General features: G+C 36.6%; 1 long non-coding RNA gene across 1 annotated transcript in view; it reads left to right on the top strand.

Moving 5' to 3' along the window:
* The window catches only part of LOC148953280 (uncharacterized), a 56,702-nt gene extending 42,920 nt beyond the window's left edge, over window positions 1–13,782 (top strand). Inside the window, exon 2 of the long non-coding RNA XR_016141631.1 lies at window positions 13,234–13,782. This is a non-coding gene — a long non-coding RNA (uncharacterized LOC148953280). The remainder of the gene's footprint in view (window positions 1–13,233) is intronic.
* The last annotated feature ends 6,553 nt before the right edge of the window (window positions 13,783–20,335 follow it).

Here is a 20,335-nt window from a genome sequence, read left to right as displayed (position 1 = left end):
TCTTAGCTTAAAGTTTTAGTTAGAGTTGAAGTTTACTTTAGTTTTAGTTAAGAGTTTAGAGTTTTAGCTTATAGTTTTAGTTAGGGTTCTAGTTTAGTTTAGTTTTACTTAAGAGTTTAGAGTTTTTAGCTTAGAGTCTTAACTTAGAGTTTTATTTAGAGTTGAAGTTTAGTTTAGTTTTAGTTAAGAGTTTAGAGTTTCAGCTTAGAGTCTTAGCTTAGAGTTTTAGTTAGAGTTGAATTTTAGTTTAGTAAGAGATAACAGTTTAGAGTTTTAGCCTAGAGTTTTAGCTTAGACTTTTAGCCTAGAGTCTTAGCTTATTATATTTAGTGTATTATAACGACCACAGAGTTTCACCCTCAAATCATCTTCTAAATCATCTTCTAAAATCATCTTCTAAAATACCTCAAACGGTTCCGCTTAAATCATCTTCTAAAATGTCTCAGAACGGTTTCGCCCAACTAATCCCTAAACGGAATTTCTGCGTGTTCCTTTTGTTTTGGCATCCCTGCGCTCTCACATTTGAAATTCCTAAGAAACCCTTTCCCGCGTTAATCTCTTCATATCTAAGATCAAAACATTCTCCCACCGTCATCCATCAGACATTAATAAACTTTGCCCGGAGACAATTCTCTTGGACGAACACCAACAAATCAATAATCCTTGACATCATCCATCAGACATTAATAAACTTCACCCGGAGACAATTCTCCTGGACGAACAACAACAAATCAATCAACCTTGACATCATCAAATATCAGACATTAATAAACTTCGCCCGGAGACAATTCTCCTGGACGAACACCAACAAATCAATTTCTCGAAAATCCATTTCCCCTAGGGAGTCTATGCCCATATATGGAGCCCCGTTCGGAGGTACATTCTTTTGATAACCGAATTTTGTACTCATGGGAACTCATGAGGTTAGGTTAGGTTACGCAATCATTTTCTCGGTAATCAATATCTCCTTGGGAGTCTATGCCCATATATGGTGTTCGTTCTGAAGTTAGACTCAATTACAGATTGCAACACATCTTTTCTGCCCGGGGAGTCTATGCCCATATATGGTGCCCTTTCACGAGTCATTAGTTCAATACATTTCCTCCACCGTTAATGCGCATGTGCAAACTTTTTTAGGGTTAACTTACCTTTTTAGGGGTGACTATTTAGGGTTCTCCAACATGCTGAACTTGAAAGTGTGTTCCCTGGCATGTTGAATCTGAAATTATAATTTTCATGGCGATGGACTATTCTAAAGAATAAAAACGGCTGATGCTTAAGATATTTATTGCTTAAACATATTTAAAAACATTTGAAAAAATACATAATGACATATTAAAAAAAAAGCTTAATGCATTTGATATGAGGAAGAGCAAATTTAGGTCTTTGGATATCTGATGCATTTTTCCATTTCAGGTATCTTTTCCGGTATCCATTGAGCGAAATATCTAACTTCATCTTCTGGGTCATGTACTGAATGCAGGTATTTCTCGCATTTGAATTCTTCTAAATTGAATAATGCTATGTTTTTATCACATTTTTCTAGTAAGAGTTTATCAGTTGGCACGCTTCCCTTAACATAAACATCTTGCACACCGAAAAAACTGCATATTTCCTGAATTTCCTCTTGTACATATCTTATTTCATAGCCATTTTCATTACGTGGTCTTATGGTTTTAACGTAAAAGCCGTTTCGATTTATAAAATTTAGTGTTGGACTCCATCTGTTTTTCTCGTACTTATACATATTGTATCTGACGTTCCATTTATAGCTATGAATTTCACGTTGTTGATTGTCTAGGAGTAAGAAAGCTGCTTCGAAAATAATGCCAGTTTAGGAATATTTCAGACCAATATACACTGTGTCAATCACACCAAACATTATTATATCTGAAAAAAGGGCTTAAATTTAATAAATATGTAATGTTTCTTAAACACTAACAAAAACAGCTCACTTTCTTAGAATAAACTGAGAAGGAGGGAGTGTGTTCGAAGATCCCGACTTGAAAACTCTGAAAATGATGGGCAAATAAGTAACGTTTGACATTTCAGCACCCGCACCTCTGAGTAAATATTTGGAGGGGTCAATTTTCTGAGGAATAACTTAAAGCATTGTTATACGAACATTCAGCTTGAATACGTAAAAAAGGATTGAAGCAGGGTTCAGTAGCTTCTATCACATTTAGAAGGGCCATAGATCAATCACCTTGTGGAAATTTGCCGTAAGTAAAGAGAAATCTTTGTCGAAAGCAACCTAAACTCTGAAAATCATAGTTTGATTATAATAAATTCAACTTTTCTCAGAAATAACTCAAAGCATTATTATACCAACGTTTAGTTTGAATAATATTAGCACATGTAAAATTGGTACAATTTTGGAAATTGGATATAGGTTTAATAATGATGGAAATTATGTATTGAAATTCAACGTGTGAAATTCAGGCTAAAGTCACAATATAAAAAATGCGAATTTTCTAATTTTTCCTACGAATTTCGAAGCACTAATACAGTTACTTATTCTGTACATAAGTAACTTTAATATTTAAAGTCATGTTTGAGGGGGTGGTAGCTCTCCTATTTTTTATAATTACACTGGGTATGGTATTAAAAATGAACAGAAATTAAATTACAGAAAAAAGGTTTTTTTAAGTGAAAGTAAAGAGACACATTAGAGCTCCAAACAAGCAGAGATTATACTGTGTATGAGAAGGTTTCCTCCTCCTCAAGCCCCACTCTTTCCACTAAAGTTGGGTTTTTTCCCAATTCCTTGCGAAAAACTGCTCAAAAATAAAGGCCGTTTGAACTGGAACCATAGCTATTTCTAATAGCCATACATTCTTCATAATTTGCCTTAAAAGAAGAGAAAAAAGTTAGTATTGAATTAATTTTCTCCTTTTTCACAGCGTAAAAATTAGTATCCCCACCCCCCTAACCATCATTTTGTCTAAAAAGCATTTATCACAAAGAAGTCCCCCTCCCCTATGCCAAAAAAGCAATGCAAAAAGTAAAATTTTACGAGAAATATGCTATGCATGGAAATCATATGTTTTTATTGCACAACTTGTGAGAAAAATAAACCTTGACAAACAGTAGTCTATAGCCTTAGGATAGAAATCAATGTTTTTATTTTTACCTTTCAGAAATTTTTTTAAAATGTTCCCATCTATAGACTTTAAAATAGATAAATGATAGATAAAAATACATAAAATAGATTACCTGAATTTGAATATATTGTGGGGGCTATGTAAAATGATTTTATTTGAAAATAAAGAATGAAAATGTACTAAACAGAACTCACATTGTTAATTGATGTATCCAGAGTATACAAATCAATAATATTCATTGTTATATCCTTAGTGTCACAGAACTTTCCGAATGTTTAATCACAACGCATGTCCTTTATATACGAAATCTCAAGGGCGAATTGCGATGTAATGGGGAAACCATTTGTAAGTGACGCTCTGATTGGCTTAGAAGGAGATGTAACCGACTCTCTGATTGTTTTAGAAGGAGGCATTTACTTCCTGTTTCCCATTCCTGGATCATAACATTCTCCCCACCGATTATGTAAATCAAGTTCTCGGAAATTCACTTCCCCTAGATCAATACATTCCCCTAGCGATTATGTAAATCACCCCTCGTGTCATTACACCTGGCCAAACAACAACAACAACAACAACAAATAAATCGACCTTGGCATCATCCATTAGACATTAATATACAATGAATAAATGGAGTCCCGTTCGGAGTTAGACTCAATTGTAGATGACAGCAATGGTGTTCGTTCAATATCCTTTCCTGAAGCCCTTGCTGATTCCAGGTGGGAATTAAAGGTCAAGCTAAGCTTGTATACCTCCATGGCAGTGATGGTAGTTACAGGCAATGAGGCTCGATCTTCCGTCCCTGGGCAGCAGAGGAAATCCGTCAGCGCACCTCAAAGCAGTGGAAGGGTGTAAACACCACTGAGCTCCACGCCGAGCGATTTGGTGGCCAATGCGCTCCGGGTGACCCGCAAGACTGGGGACCTTGTGGTCAACTCTATTCCAAAAAAACATCAATGGATCTGAGACCTAGAAGAAAAGTTGTAATGGCTACGGCGTCCCCAGCAAGCGACGCGGCCCCTGTATTGGCGCGGGTGTCGAGAAGTAAACAAGCCAACCATACTACGGCGTTCCCGGCAGGCGCCGCGACTTCGAATATGGCGGCGAAGTCGAAAAATCCTTTTCATGCCATAAATCTAGGAAAACCCACTACAGTCATTAAACAGGCAAAATCTAGAATAAATGTGGGATGCTGGAATATAAGATCCGTCAAACAAGAAGCCACGCAAGTTTTTCTTGTCCTTGAGATGGAGAAGTACAACATAGACATACTTTGCATATCCGAGACCAAAATTTCAGGTTCTGGCTCCATAGTTATTACAGCTCCTGAAGCGCTACGTCAATTCTATTTTTTCTACTCCGGAGTAGAGGATAATTCGGGAATCCACAGAGTTGGTTTCAACATGAACCAAAGAACCAGAAATGCTCTCCTAGAATGGGAATCAGTCTCTTGTAGACTTTCCAGAATCAGACTAAAAGGAAACCCCGCAAATGTGTCGATAATTTCTACCTATGCTCCCACCCGTGACGCTGCTGATACGACCAAGGATGATTTCTACGGCGAGCTACAGCAGCTGTCTTCTTCTGTTGCCGCACGTGATTACTTGATTGTTGCTGGAGACTTCAACGCAAGAGTTGTTCCCTCTGACCAAACCACAAGACAAGTCCTGGGAAAATTTGGACAAGGTCACAGATGCGAGAATGGGCGAAGGTTGTTAAACTACGCCTTGATGAACCACCTTGTTGTCACCAATACCATATTTCAGCACAAACCTAGCCACCTTTTAACTTGGCATTCAAATGACGGTGTCACTAAGGCTCAAATAGACTTCATTCTCGTACGCCAGCGCTGGAGAAGCTCCGTACAGGACTCTCACTCTTACAACGGCGCGGACACAGGCTCGTAGTCTGGGTCTGACCACAGGATTGTTGCTGCAAAAATTTTGCTACGTCTTGCAACTCGGAGGAAAAACAAACCCAAGGCCGGATTCGACATTGGTAAGCTCCAAGACAAAGAACTTTGGCAAGCCCTCAATTTGGAACTGACTTACCAATGTGACGCCGTGAGTTCTGAAGAAAACCCAGACCCCAAGAAGAGATGGGAGACCTTTTAAACAGTGATGACAGAGACTGCTGATGAGATCCTAGGCCATGCAAAAATCAAACAAAAGCACTGGATTACCGCTAGGACCCTGTCAATAGTCAGTGAGCAAAGACAAAAGATGAGCAGCGCTAAAGAAGAAACAAAAGAGCTGTAAAGACAGGTAAAACGCTCTGTTTGTCTGGACCGCCACCAAACGTGGGAAGATGCTACCGTGTCGTTAGAGAAAGCAGCACGCTCACATGATACCCGCAAGCATTACCAGATCCTGAAAGAGTCCGTTGGTAAGAAAGCTGCTGTCTCAGAAATAGTCAAAGACAGATCAGGAAAAATCATCAGTTGTCAGAAGGAGCGCTTAGCAAGATGGAAGGATCACTTTCAGATCCTCCTAAACCCATCCCCATCATCCGCCCCTGATGCTTTCCCACCTGCCGTTTCTAAAGAACCCTATGACGTCAAGCTGGATACACCGACCAGAGCCGAAATACTAAAAGCGATCAAGACCCTGAAGAACCACAAAGCCCCAGGTGAAGACGGCCTCCCCCCGGAAGTGTATAAACAATGCCCTGAGGTCACTGCTGAACAGCTCCATGGCATTCTCGAAGAAGTGTGGAGGACCAATTCTTTCCCAAAAGATTGGAAGACATCAGTCATTCTCCCCTTCTATAAGAAAGGAGATAAAACCGAATGCAAAAATTACCGTGGAATAAGTCTTACAGACATTGCGGTCAAAATATTGGGGATTATACTCTTGAACCACTTCAAAGGGGCAAGGGAGGAAAGAACCCGAGAAAATCAAGCCGGCTTTCGGCCAGGTAGAGGCTGTACTGATAATATCTTCGTTTTTCGCCTCATTATCCAGCAGTTTGAAAGGTACAATCTACCCCTGATCTTGATGTTCCTGGACTTCATTGCCGCCTTCGACTCTGTCACTCGCCAGAAACTTTGGAAGATCCTAGAGAATGATGGAATGCCACTGAAGTTTGTTGAACTGATGAAGGCATACTATGACGCGTCAGTGAGCCGAGTTCGAGTCTATGGTGAAGAAACTGAAGAATTCCTGGTTGAGTTCGGAGTAAAACAAGGGTGTATCCTCTCTCCGACTCTGTTCAATTATTGCGTCGATTGGGTGCTTGAAAATGCACTGTCGTCCTATCCAGGAGTTCAGATCGGACAGAATCTCTCACTGACTGACCTCGATTATGCGGATGATGTTGGCCTCCTGTCAGAACCCGTAGAAGCTCAAAACATGCTTGACAACGTGGTGGCCTGGGCAGACCTGATCGGCTTGAAAGTCAGCACAGAGAAAACGAAATTCATTGCTATTAACCACGACACAGGACCATTCACACTAACTGTCAATCAAGTTCAACTGGAAAAAGTCAACTGTTTCACATACTTAGGCTCCCAAATATGTATTGACGGATCCTCCGACGCTGATATCCAACAGAGAATACAGAAAGCGCAGACAGTCTTTGCCTCCCTTCGGAAACCCTTATGGAATCGCCGCGAAGTCAGTGTCCGAACGAAAGTTCGAATCTACATGGCACTAGTCCGCACCGTTCTCCTTTACGGATGTGAAACATGGTCGGTAAAACTACAGCATGAGAATACGCTGAAGGTGTTTGAGCATACCTGTCTGCGAAGAATTCTCAGAATACATCTGCGTGACCGTATCTCCAGCACGGATCTACGTCGAATGTGTAATATTCAGAGAGATGTTGCGCTCACTATTAAAGAACGCCGTTTGAAATGGTTGGGCCATGCTTTACGGAAGCCGCCAGAATACTTGCCTCACCAAATACTTCTAGTCGAGCCTATTAGCTCCTGGAAGAGACGCCAAGGAGGACAGAGGAAAAACTGGTGAAACCTGGCCAAATCGGACCTTGAGCCTATCGGGGGATTCAGAAAGTTCGGACACAGATGGTCAGCTCAGTGGCTTACTTTTGCAGAGCAGCTGGCAGAAGATCGCTCAACATGGTCCAAGAAGGTCTCCAAGATCATCGATGCTGGGCGAGGTGGAGACGCCTGATTCCCGCCACAAGTAAGTACAAGTAAGTTCGTTCAATATTCTATGCCCATATATATATATATATATATATATATATATATATATATATATATATATATATATATATATATATATATATATATATATATATATATATATATATATATATATATATATATATATATATATATATATATATATATATATATATATATATATATATATATATATATATATATATATATATATATAAACAAAAAATCGCGAAGAAAGGAAACGAGGACAATTAACAGCCAGTGAAAAAATTGAAAAATTATACAAATATTTCGGTCAAGACCTCCGCTTGACCGTCCTCAGTGCAGAATAAAACTGATAAAAATATAAAAACCAAACCTTAAAATAAAAACACGAAACTAAAATTGGACGACCCTTTCCTGGTAACGGTGAAAGGGTACTGCACTGAGGACGGTCAAGCGGAGGTCTTGACCGAAATATTTGCATAATTTTTCAATTTTTCCACTGGCTGTTAATTGTCCTCGTTTCCTTTCTTCGCGATTTTTTGTTTATCATGATTAGCCAGTTTGGTCTCAGAAATTATATATATATATATATATATATATATATATATATATATATATATATATATATATATATATATATATATATATATATATATATATATATATATATATATATATATATATATATATATATATATATATATATATATATATATATATATATATATATATATATATATATATATATATATATATATATATATATATATATATATATATATATATATATACGCAATCAATGTCTCGGAAATCCACTTCCCCTTCGATTACGCAATCAATTTCTCGGAAATCCACTTCCCCTTCGATTACGCAATCAATTTCTTAGAAATCCATTTCCCCTAGGGAGTCTATGCCCATATATGGTACCCCGTCGGCATTAAACTAAATTGTAGATGGCAGCACGGTGTTCTCATGGGGCTGGTACCCTTTTTCCTACTGGTAGGCGTTGTAAGTTATGCCTGGGGGCATATATAGCTATCATGGAAGGGATGCTAGTATAAAATTCCGAGAGGGCTCATTTGATTGGAAATTGAAAGTCCTAGTTCAGTTTTTAAGAGTCAAAATAAATCAGAGGGCAACTATCCCTCAAGCCCCTTTTCCCCCACATGCCTTTTATAAAATTTTGAGATAGCCATTTTGTAAAAAAAAATAGTTCAAAGGTCAGATAAAAAAGACTCCGGTGTCGACACAACCACCCAGGGCCCGGGGGAAGGCGTTGCAAGTTATGCCCTGGCAAAAAAGGCTCTTATGGACGGGATGCTCGTATAAACTTCAGAGAGGGCTGATTTGAATGGAAACTGAAAGTTCTAGTTCAATTTTTAGGAGTCAAAAGAGATCAGACGGCCCCTATCTCCCCCCACGCCCTTTTTCCCCAAACCCAGGTGATACAAATTTTTGATTTAGCCGGTTTTTTTTTTAATCAGTTCAAAGGTAAGATAATTGAAAGTTCGGTGTCGACACAACCCCCCAGGGCCTAGGGGCAGGCATTGTAAGCTATGTCCTGGGGTCTTATATGATTCTTATGAAAGGGATGCTCGTATAAACTTCAGAGAGGGCTCATTTGAATGAGTATTGAAACTACTAGCCTATTCTATCGAATCAAAAAAAGATCAGAGGGCATATAGCCCGACCTATCCTCTATGGCTTGGGGTTTATTAGGTGGATAAACCCATTTGATAAAATTTTGAGGTGACCATTTTGTTAAAAATAGTTCAACCATCAGATATTAAGACTCCAGGGTCGACACAACCCCCAGGACCCAAGGACAGGCGTTGTAAGTTATACTCTGGGGGTATGTATGGTTCTAACAGGAGGGATGCTCGTATAAACTTCAGAGAGGGTTCATTTAATTGAATATACAAAGATCTAGTTCACTTTTTAAGAGTCAAAAGAGACTGAAGGGCAATTAGCCCCCTCCCCCAAATTTTTACCCAAACCCATCTGATAAAAATTTTGGGATCGCCATTTTTTTTAAAAATAGTCCAAACATCAGATAATAAAAACTCTGAGGTTGACACAAACCCATTTTTCACTTTAATATTGTTGCTTTGATACCAGTTTCGATACTTTGATGAACATTTGATTTTTTTTTTCATATAATAGTAATTTCTGGTTGTTCTGAGTTTGAATTTTAACAGGTATTTGTATCTGCTGAGCTTAAGTTTAAAATAGCCTTTACTTTTCTAATAAAAACTTATTTTTCGGAAAGTTTTTTTAATTGATACTTGAAGATATTGAAAGCTCTGAAGAATTAGTAATCCTTCTAATTTGTTTTATTATTGGTTTAGTGCTAAATACAGAGGAAGGCGTGATAAGGAATTTGGGCAACTAAAGTTTGCATCATTATTTTGTGTTGCGGGAATTTCCTCGTTATTCTAAGTTTTTACCCTGTTTTCTGTGGCGTGCAGTTATAATCATAACCTATCTACCTTCCACTTTGATCGAACTAAACGAAAAAAATTAAAAAATAAAACAGGATATTAGAAACTACAGTGCTACTATCTACAATTTTGGTTTATACAAAAAATAGAAAAACAGTCATTAGCCAATCTGAAATCAGACTCTTCTCCAATCGTTTCTATTACATTCCTGAACGTTTGCAATAGAGGTTTTCTACAAGCAAAATGATCAGTCTATGCCTGCAAAAAAAAGGGAAAGGAAAAACCTGGGTTGTAGAGCACCACTGCTACTTTCTTTTTTTCTTCTTTACTTTTCTTTTACTTTCGTTATCAGTGGTGTTTTGCTTGGTAGTGGTGAGAGATAAATATTGATAAATGCTCCTCGTTCTTGAGATTACAAAGTGGAGAGGAAAATTCCCCCTGAAGTTTACCAAGTTTTTCGTAATTTTCCAGCATATATTTATTTATTCGTGTATACTAAATAGAATAAACAAGAAGCAAAGAGAAATTGCATTAGCCGTAGAAGCAAACTTCTTATGGATCAGGCAATGATGGAATATGTAGAAAATTATCTCTTCTAGAAATAAAACCTGTATGCCTTTTATATTTCTAAGATAAGATTCAGTAAAAGCCAATTTGGAAATTCCAAGTGTATTTATTGTCCTTTAGAAATCTCTGAATTTTCGCATTCGTGTACAGCCTAGGCCCAGAATTTGACTGGAACAGGTCCATCCTTATTCCGAATCACCGGTGGAGAAAAGGGGGAGGGTTTTCCCTCGACCCAGTCATTTGCATATTTATCAGAAGGTTCAGTTCAATTTGGTGTATATTAAAATTAAATCATTGCGTATGTAGCAAATATGTAATCAATTAAGAAAAATTATCCAATTAATGATAAATTTGTTTCCCTCTAGGAACAATTAGGGCTGGGAATTTAGGGATGTTTTATTTCACTTAAACTTTGCAGGGAAAAAATTAGTTTCCTGCTTGGATTTTTAAGGTGTCCAAGAACAATCTTACAACTTTGGGTAGACCATAGGAGGAAGCGGTCCTTAAATTCTTGTTCTTAGGACATATAGGCTACCAGAACGAATTTTCGGATCTCGACTGTCTTTTGGGGGAACTAAAAACTACTTCCCTTGTTACGTCCTTTGAGGATTAGAACCCAAAGAAACTTCTATGGAAGTTAGAAATAGGGAGAATCAATTGCCCTGAGGTTATCTATTAAAATGCATAGATAGTTGTTATCTAAAATAATGGAGAGTATGTATAGATGTCCTGGTTGTGTTTTTCGTGTCTCTAAAATACGCTATTAGACCTCGATCGATCCTTATGGTATGTATGTGTCAGTGCTAAGTGGCTTATTCAGACTTTTTAGTGTTCGAAATGTCATTCATTCTCCGCTGGGAGAAGGTCTTACCAAACTTATCTTCAGCTTCTCTACCAGAAAAAATGGGCATATCTCCACCAAATTTTCAAGGAAGTTAACACTTTCTTTCTGGTTATGTCGTTTAGTGATCAGGATCCTACGGGATTTTTCGGGGAGTTGAGGAGTCCTGTAGTTTTTGTGACCGGGGATCTTGCAGAAGGATAGATCAGATCTCAGCCAAATTTGACAGGCTTTAGATTTAGTGTATCTTAGTTATTGCTGTCGGGTGTCGGTACCCATTCTGACCTTTGTTGGGGAGGGCTTTCAAAGATTCTTCCCAATACAAAATCGAGCAGAACAAGCTCCTTAACCACAACTATACTTGCTGGGAAGTTAAAATATGTGACCTAGCTGCGTCTTTCAGGACACAAAGGGATATACCTTTGTCTTTCAAATTATCAACAAGTGTTTGATTCAGTCGATAAAAGGGCTTTAGAAAAGGTGCATATATTTTGTATGGTATACCAGATAAACACATTAAAGTGATTATTGCTATATGCGATAATAAAATTGTTGCAGCTAATGCACAAAATGAAATTAGTAGCTGGTTTCTTGTTGAAATAGGACTTTAGCAGGATTTTGGTCCATTTTGATGAACTCTGTAATAAGGAACACGACAAAGGCTATCAAAGAGCTTGGAATGATAAGGTAAAGTAAAAAATCTTCTTGGATTAGATTGTGTCCCAGATAAAAATGCTAGCAAAATAAAGTTTTTTGGAGGTTTTGGGAGTTCGTGTTGCATGAATATGCTTAAAAATGAATGTTAAGCAGACTAAGTCACATAGACTGGGAATAAGTGAGGTTGAAAAGGCGATTTTGAGAAACGATAAGGTCGATTAAATGAATTCACTTACCTAGGTAGTATTATTAGAAAAGATGGTGGGGCAGTGAACATGTTAAAGTACAAAAGTCAAGGACCAGGGTGCTTTTTCACGATAAAAATTTTTTTGGGAGAATAGAAAGATAAGTCTCCGTACCAAGAATAGAATATCGGAACTTGCGGTGATGACAGTGGTCAAGTATGGTTTTGAAACTTGGTTGCTCTGAATGGCGGAGGAAGATTTGTTAGATATTTTCCAGAGGAATTGTCTACCGATACTTTGGGTACCCGTCTGAAAGATCGTATGCTAAACAGTAAGGTTTAAATTAAATGTGGTCGTATCCCGCTTTCAAGGTTGAAAGGGATAGAACACGAACTGGAGACGAAGGATGACAGATTGCCAAATATTGTCCTTTTCGACCGACCATCTAAGACCAAAAAAAAAAAAAACGGTTGTTCCTGATGAGACGAGGTCATAATTAAAGGTTTAAAGGGAAATTGGAGCCTCTTGAGAGGGTGTAAAGAGGGCGGCTTTGAATAGATTATAATATAGAAGGAGCTTGTGTAGCTGTGTTAGTATCAGGTGGCTTGGTGCTGCAGGGAGTTGTTAGAAAAAGTAGTAGTGACCAAGTTTTATAAGAGATAACAACTAATGTTTCAGTTTTGATGTTTAGTAGGGGGGGGGGGGAAGAAAGGAGGTCAAATGCTTACCAGGTGTACGTTTGCCAGAAAAAGGCCTTGGGTCCAAACTGACCTTGCGGTATAATAGAAAAGCTTATACTTGTGTTTGTGATCTACAGCTTATCCAATGTTAGTAAGAGCCAGAGGGGTAAATGTATCAATATCTGACTTAATGAGCCTGATAAAATGGTGGGCTGGTTCAATTCATTCGAGAAAGCCTGCTAAGCAGCTACAGCGAAGGCGTCTTGCGTCCATACTGCATTCGGCCTGGAGGGCTAAATTCTTGCGTCTGTATCCACAGAACGGCCGTCTTAACCTCAACTTCATATTGCAAAGATTAGCAGCCATGACTTTTACTGTGCCTTTGCAGGGTTTTGTTCAAACGAATTCACACTTTTGCTTGTGTTGCTCCATAATTCTATTCCATGGGCTAAAGCTGCTGCAATAGTTCACAGAGTTGTCATGTAGCTGCCTCTATTTTTATAATTTTAAAACAAACAATCTTTTAGTAGTGTCCATCGTTTCAAACAGCCACTTTTTTAACTTTTTTTCAAATTCTGTTCTCCTTGTAAATGGAAGAGAAAAAATCTGAATGTGTAGACTTGTTCCAGATAATGATGCTGTTTCTACTCTTGGTGGTGCAGACTTCGACACTGCCTCGTCCTCCTATTTTCGGCTCAGATCAACGAGTTCCCGATGAAGCCTATGGCTCTTATATTAATACGGCAAATCAGGGCCATCCTGACGACAGAGAGTCTATATGGGAAAGTGATTTACTACCCTATCTATTTTATGGTAGATAACAATAATTAATGTTCTGATTACATAAATATGGCAAGTTTTGAAGTGAACATTTCTGAAGTACCTCTGAATATTAACACAAAATCATTTAATATGATTCTTAAGTATTGTTTAGCCGCTATGGCTGTACCAATTTTTTGGCTTATTTTTGTAAACGTGTGCAATTTTATACATTATTTATTCAATTTCAGGTTTATCTTTGATTTTTATTTATATATTTATTGTTTTAGTTGTGTGGATTATGTCTTACTTTTTGTCATTTTTTAGATTGAAATTTACAGCAAGTGCCTTTTATAATCACGAGCACTTTAATTTTGTATTAAAAAGTTTGTGCCCTGTTTGAGGTGGAAGTTTAGAAATAAATGATTGAATCACATACAAAGATCACTCAAATTTAAAAAAAGTTGTATTGAGTATGTTATTTACGATTTAATTTCGCTCTTGAGAAAAAAACACAGGCAAGTGAATGAATGGGAAAAGTATAGGAAAATGATGTACAGATAGAAACGATATGTTTAGTCGTAGCTGGTCGTAAGGTTATTTGAAAAAGAAATTTTTATCGTGTAGGACTAACTAATAAGCAATTAACTAAATAAGCAATTGTCCCTGGTTTCCCTAGTTTTGGGGGAAGAAACATCAAATTCCCTAGAACCATCTCCTGCTTTGCGACGAAAAAAAAATGATTATACTCGTAGATAAATGAAAGCTATATATTAAATACAAAAAAAAAAAAAAAACGAAAAGGTAAGATAGAGCGAAACGAATAAGTACAGCGGGATATCCTACAGTTGACATTAATAATCCAGTCGCATACCCTTTTTGATACAAAATCAAAAATTTTGAGACATTCTGCATCAAAATTGTCAAAAAATTGCAATGAATATGAATCTAGGGATGATATAGCTCCCCCTGTCGCCAAAGACATGGGGTATGAATGATACAAATTGATGATTATTTACAAATTATAGGCAGCGCAATAGCGCTGCCTAAGTAAAGAGCAAACTGGGCTCCACCTATTATAAAACAAAAAAGGTTTTTTCAACTGAAAGTAAGGAATAATATTAAAACTTAAAACGAAAATAAACTATTCCTTATATAAAAGCGGCTGCCCCCTCCTCAATACCCCTGTCTTCACACTAAAGTGTTTTAGTACTTTCAAAAAAGCTTTTGATTCTATTTAAATGGCCCTTGTGTTTAAAGAGCCGTTCTTAAAGAAATAGCACAAAAGGTCAAAAGTTTAGATAAAAGAACGGGGTGTTAAGGACGGGGTAATCCCCCTCATATACGGAATAATCTCTGTTCGTTTCAATTTTCAATGTTGCTCCTTACTTATTTTGAAAAACTTTTCTTTAGTTCAGTTTCTGATCGTTGTTAAAATAATGCCGGGATATTCACCTTCTTCTTAATGGAAAATTACCCTACCCCGCGAACAATTTCTCCATAGAAAGTTCTTCCCACGTATAATCTTTTAGTGCTTTTATTACTTTTAAAAAAGCTTCTGATCCTATTTAAACGGCCATTATGTTTCCAGCATTGTTCCTAAGGAATTGGAACAAAACGTCTAACCTTAGGACAAAGAATGGGGCATTGAGGAGGGGGCAGTCCCCCTTACATGGAGAATAATTTCCGTTCATTTAAGTTTTAATGTTGCTTCAACTGAAAAAAATTGTTTTTTATCTAGTTTCTGATTGTTTTTCAAATAGTGCCGGGAAATAACCCCCCCCCTCATGAAAAATTCGTCCCCCAAAAAAATTTCTCAATTGAAAGCTGCTTCCCGTGTAAAATACCACCCTCGAGAAATTAGCCCTGGACACCTCCATCCTTGCTGCAAATTCTCCCAGAAAATTTCTTACGGACGATATCGCCGGAAAAATTCTCCTTAGCAAACTATCCTTTGAAAAAAAAAGACTTGTTTCTCATTTAATTTCTGATCGTTTTTCAAGTCAATCCTGAACTCCCGCCTGCGCGGAACATTTTCCCGGAAAATCTGCCCCGAATGGAAAGTTTCTCTTGCGGAAAATTTCCCCATGGAGAATTGCTCCTGGTGATAAATCCCCATGGATAATTTTTCCCACTGAAAATTCACTCACAGAAAGATCCCCCAGAGAATCCCAGGAGTATATACCAAGGTACTACTTCTGAGGGGCCCCCGTACAAACAGGTTTTTCTGGTAGGTAAACAGGTCATTACACTCGGTCATTACACTCTTTGTCAAGAGGATTTACGCAATTTCAAAGTTCTGCAATACCGGGTCCTAGCGTGATTGATTTTTTGGACAATTGCCTTTAGTCAAGACTAGTTTTTTGGGAATGTGTCGTTGCTAAAGCTAACTCTCATTGGAAAAAGGGGTAAAAAGCTTTTTGCTTTTGATAATAATTGCACTATGAATGTATCGTTTGACGTGGGCATTTTTTATGAGCCAATCAGAGGTTGTTCAATATATGATAACTTGATTTGTGGTTGGGATTTGAATAAAAGAAATGGTTATGCTATTTGCTTGCATGTATAGGAATTCCCAAGTTATTTGCTTGCGTGTATAGGAATTCCCTTGTTATTTGCTTGCATGTATAGGAAATCCCATGTTATTTGCTTGCATGTATAGGAATTCCCAAGTTATTTTGCTTGCTTGTATAGGAATTCCCATGTTATTTGCTTGCATGTATAGGAATTCCCTTGTTATTTGCTTGCGTGTATAGGAATCCCCATGTTAGTTGCTTGCGTGTATAGGAATTCCGTGGTTATTGGCTTGCATTTATAGCTATTCACATGTTATTTGCTTGCCTGTATAGGAATTCCCATGTTATTTGCTTGCGTGTATAGGAATTCCCTTGTTATTTGCTTGCATGTATAGGAATTCCCATGTTATTTGCTTGCTTGTATAGGAATTCCCTTGTTATTTGCTTGATTGTATAGGAATTCGCTTGTTATTTGCTTGAGTGTATAGGAATTCCCATCTTATTTGCTTGCATGTATAGGAATTCCTATGTTATTTGCATGCGTGTATAGTAATTCCCATGTTATTTGCTTGCGTGTATAGGAATTCCCATGTAACTTGCTTGCATGTATAGGAATTCCCATGTTATTTGCTTGAGTGTATAGGAATTCCCATGTGATTGGCTTGCGTGTATAGGAATTCCCATGGTATTTGCTTGCATGTATAGGAAATCCCATGTTATTTTCTTGCATGTATATGAATTCCCACGTTATTTTGCTTGCGTATATAGGAATTCCCATGTTATTTTTTTGCATGTATAGGAATTCCCATGTTATTTGCTTGCGTGTATAGGAATTCCCATGCTATTTTAATGGCTTATGTCCCCCCCATGCTATTATAAGAGTTTATATCCCCTTCCTATGCTATTCCAGGAGCTTATGTTCCTTTCTATGCTATTATAAGGGACTTTTCCATGTGGTTTTTCTTTACTTGGTACCCATTAAAAACAAAATTGTTGTGTTAAATAAGTAGTTCTTATATATTTTAAAAGAGCTTTATAGGGTTTTAGACACTCTGTTGCCTGATTACGTTTGATTTTTATTTAATTAGTGATCATTAAAAACGAAATTTTTGTGTTGAATAAGTAGTTCTTGTATCTTTTAAAAGAGCTTTACGGGGTTTGAGAGACTCGGTTGTCTGATTCCGTGTGATTTTTCTTTACTTGGTGCCCATTAAAAAAGTTGCTAGCGAAAACCCCGTGTGGATGAGTTGAAATAAAAAAATTTAACAAGAAATGGCTGAAAAGTGTTTTGGGGGAGATGAGTTGATTGGCAGAAGGATGTATTAGCGAATTTAAAGTGGAGGGCGAGTTGCTAACGAAAAATCTAAGCTAATAGGGGTTTTTGACCGTAAACTCTAGTTTTTTGTAAGAAAATTATGGAAAATACAATTCGTTGGTTCATAGGTGAAACTTAAGTCCAGGTATGGATCGAAAAATAAACTATTTCTGTAGAATCTGAGCTAATAAGGGTTTTTGACCATAAACTCTAGTTTCCTGTAAGAAAATTGTGCAAAATACAAGTTTCGCGTTCAAATACAAACCGTATGTCCATAGTCTGCTTCAAACTTGGAAAACCCCATGTGATTGAGTTGCTATAGATTTTTTTTAACAATAAATGTCTGAAAAGTGTGTTGGTGGAGAGGGGTTAATAGGCAAACGGATGTAATAGCGTAGTTATAGTGGAGGCCGAGTTGCTAGCGAAAAACCCGTTTGGATGAGTTGAAATAAAAATTTTTAACAAGAAATGTCTGAAAAGTGTTTTGGGGGAGATGGGTTGATTGGCAGAAGGATGTATTAGCGAACTTATAGTGGAGGGCAAGTTGCTAGTGAAAAATCTAAGCTAATAAGGGTTTTTGACCGTAAACTCTAGCTTTTTGTAAGAAAATTAGGGAAAATACAATTTGTTGGTTCATAGGTGAAACTTAAGTCCAGGTATGGATTGAAAAATAAACTATTTCTGTAGAATCTGAGATAATAAGGGTTTTTGACTATAAACTCTAGTTTCCTGTAAGAAAATTATGGAAAATACAATTCTCTCGTTCAAACGTGAAACTTAGGTCAATTCTCTGATTCAGATGTGAAACTTAAGTCCAGTTTCGAATACTCATAATAATGAGGACTGATGGTTCTCATTCAATATTTTTTTTTTCATAAAAGCAAACTATTTTTTTAAACTTCGAAATTATTCAACTTTTTTTTTGTAAGTATCTTAAAATGACAAAATATGCTTGCGGCTCTAACAATTGTACTCTGTGATTGGTCAGAGACACAATGTGGCTTTCCCACTGATATTATATGTCCGAATATCGACACTAACTAGTCTATTGCATGTATTAAATCAGTATTTTTTACGCAGTAGAACGATAAAAACATAAGTCATATATTTAAAAAAAGTGAATATGGAGCATTTTAATAAAGTGTTTTCACATGTCAATGTTATTTTAGCATTGAATGCTGACAAGGAGAAGTATTTAAACTATGAAACAAGTAAAAATGGTAGCACTATTGGAAATGTATGTGTGCATTGTCATGACAGTAAGGAATTTAATTTCTTTGGAGTACCAAAAAATTCAACTCTTTTTATGGTGGATATGCAAGAGTGAGATATCCAGAGATGATAGCACTCAAAGAAAATGCCAACATAAAAATAATAGTTGATGAAGAGTGACACCTTCTTGCCAGTGCTTGTGGTAAAATGCTACCTATTGTTACACCCCATCGTCAACTTTCGGGTATTAGCATTCAACAGAAGATCAAAAGAAGACATTCATACTCTCCTACTAATATCATATACATATCTTGTCTAAGTGTTGAAACTGTTACCTTTGTAAAAATAATGTTTTAATAGACGTTGAAATTGCCGGAAAAACAAAAAGGGCATTTGCAGAAAATATTACTAAGGACTATAAAGATGAATCGATGAAAAAAAAGTACCAGCAAACTTTACTACCATTAATCAAACAATTAATGAACCAAATAATAGCAAAGATGAAGTGCATATTGAACATGTGGATAACCCCCCATGAAAAATGTGTTCACATGCTAGTATTATTGTAGTATTGAATGCTGACAAGGAGAATTATTTTAACAATAAAACAAGTAAACGTGGTAGCACTATTGGACACGTATGCGTGCGTTGTCATGAAACTATGGAATTAAATTTCTTTGGAGTACCAAAAAAAATTCAATTATACAAATGGTGGATATGGGAAAGTATCGTTTCCAGAGATGTTAATACTCAAAGAGAATGCCAACATAAAAATAATAGTTGATGAAGAGGGATATCTTCATGCTAGTGCTATAGGTAACATGCTACCTATTGATAGAACCTTTCGTCGGCTTTTAGGTATTGGCATTCAAATGAAAGCAAAGAGGAAAAGAAAGGCCTACTCTGCTACTAATATCATAAACTATATCTTGTCTACGTGACTAAACTGTTACCTGTGTAAAAATAATGTGATAATAGACAGTGAAATTTCCAGAAAAATAAAATGGGTATTGTCAGAAAATATCACTATGGAATATAAAGATGAAACGATGAAAAACAAAGCACCAGCAAACATTACTGGCATTGATCAAACACTCAATGAATCAAATAATACCAAAGACGAAAAGCATATTAAATCTGTTCATGAGACACCAGTAAAAATTGTGTATGATTCAAAATGGAATAATGATTATTCCACTGATTACGAACTAAGAGAAGACAATAACTACAATATAAAGAGAGAACATGGTGAACCATTTTATGGAAAAGATTCAAAATGTCCAAAGTTAATGAGTGATATTAATAATGTATCATAATATATTTTTGTATTAATATTCTACATAACACTATTTCATTAAAAACATTACATTGTTATGTGTTCATTATTTTTTAGAGTAAGCTAGCACGTCAAGCGTTTAGAATGTCTATTAAAACATCGACGATGTAAGAAAAGGAATTTGCGTACATCTATTGTCAAACACATGGGATAACATTGTCAAAATCTAGGTATCATAATGAAAAATTGTAGGTAAGTAAGTAAGCAAGTAAGTAAGTAAGTAAGGAAGTAAGTAAGTAAGTAAGTAACAAACTCTTTCTTGAATTCACCTCATGGATACACAATGCAGAAATTTCAATTAAGAAATTATGAAAAAATTGTAAGCAAGTAAAAAAAAATTTTAATCAAGTAACAAAACCTTTCCTGAAGTCACCTCTCTGATCAAACGCTTTATTGATTCCACCTCTTGGATATACAGTACAGATACTACATTAGAGAAATTATGAAAAAAATCGCAAGTAAGTAACTTTTTTTCTCTTTATCACAAACAATTTTCACTTAGCTCCATGATGTAGAAATTTAATTCAAGAAATTATGAAACAATTCTCAGTCATTAACAATTTCTTTCTTGAAGTCAACTCTTAGATACACAA

This window comes from Artemia sp. Qi Xiang Cuo, chromosome 4 (genome assembly GCF_049724085.1).
Source record: "Artemia sp. Qi Xiang Cuo chromosome 4, ASM4972408v1, whole genome shotgun sequence".
In the NCBI taxonomy this organism is placed as follows: Eukaryota; Metazoa; Arthropoda; class Branchiopoda; order Anostraca; family Artemiidae; genus Artemia; species Artemia sp. Qi Xiang Cuo.
The sequence above is the reverse complement of the archived record's forward strand: the minus strand, read 5'-3'. Positions and strand labels throughout refer to the sequence as shown.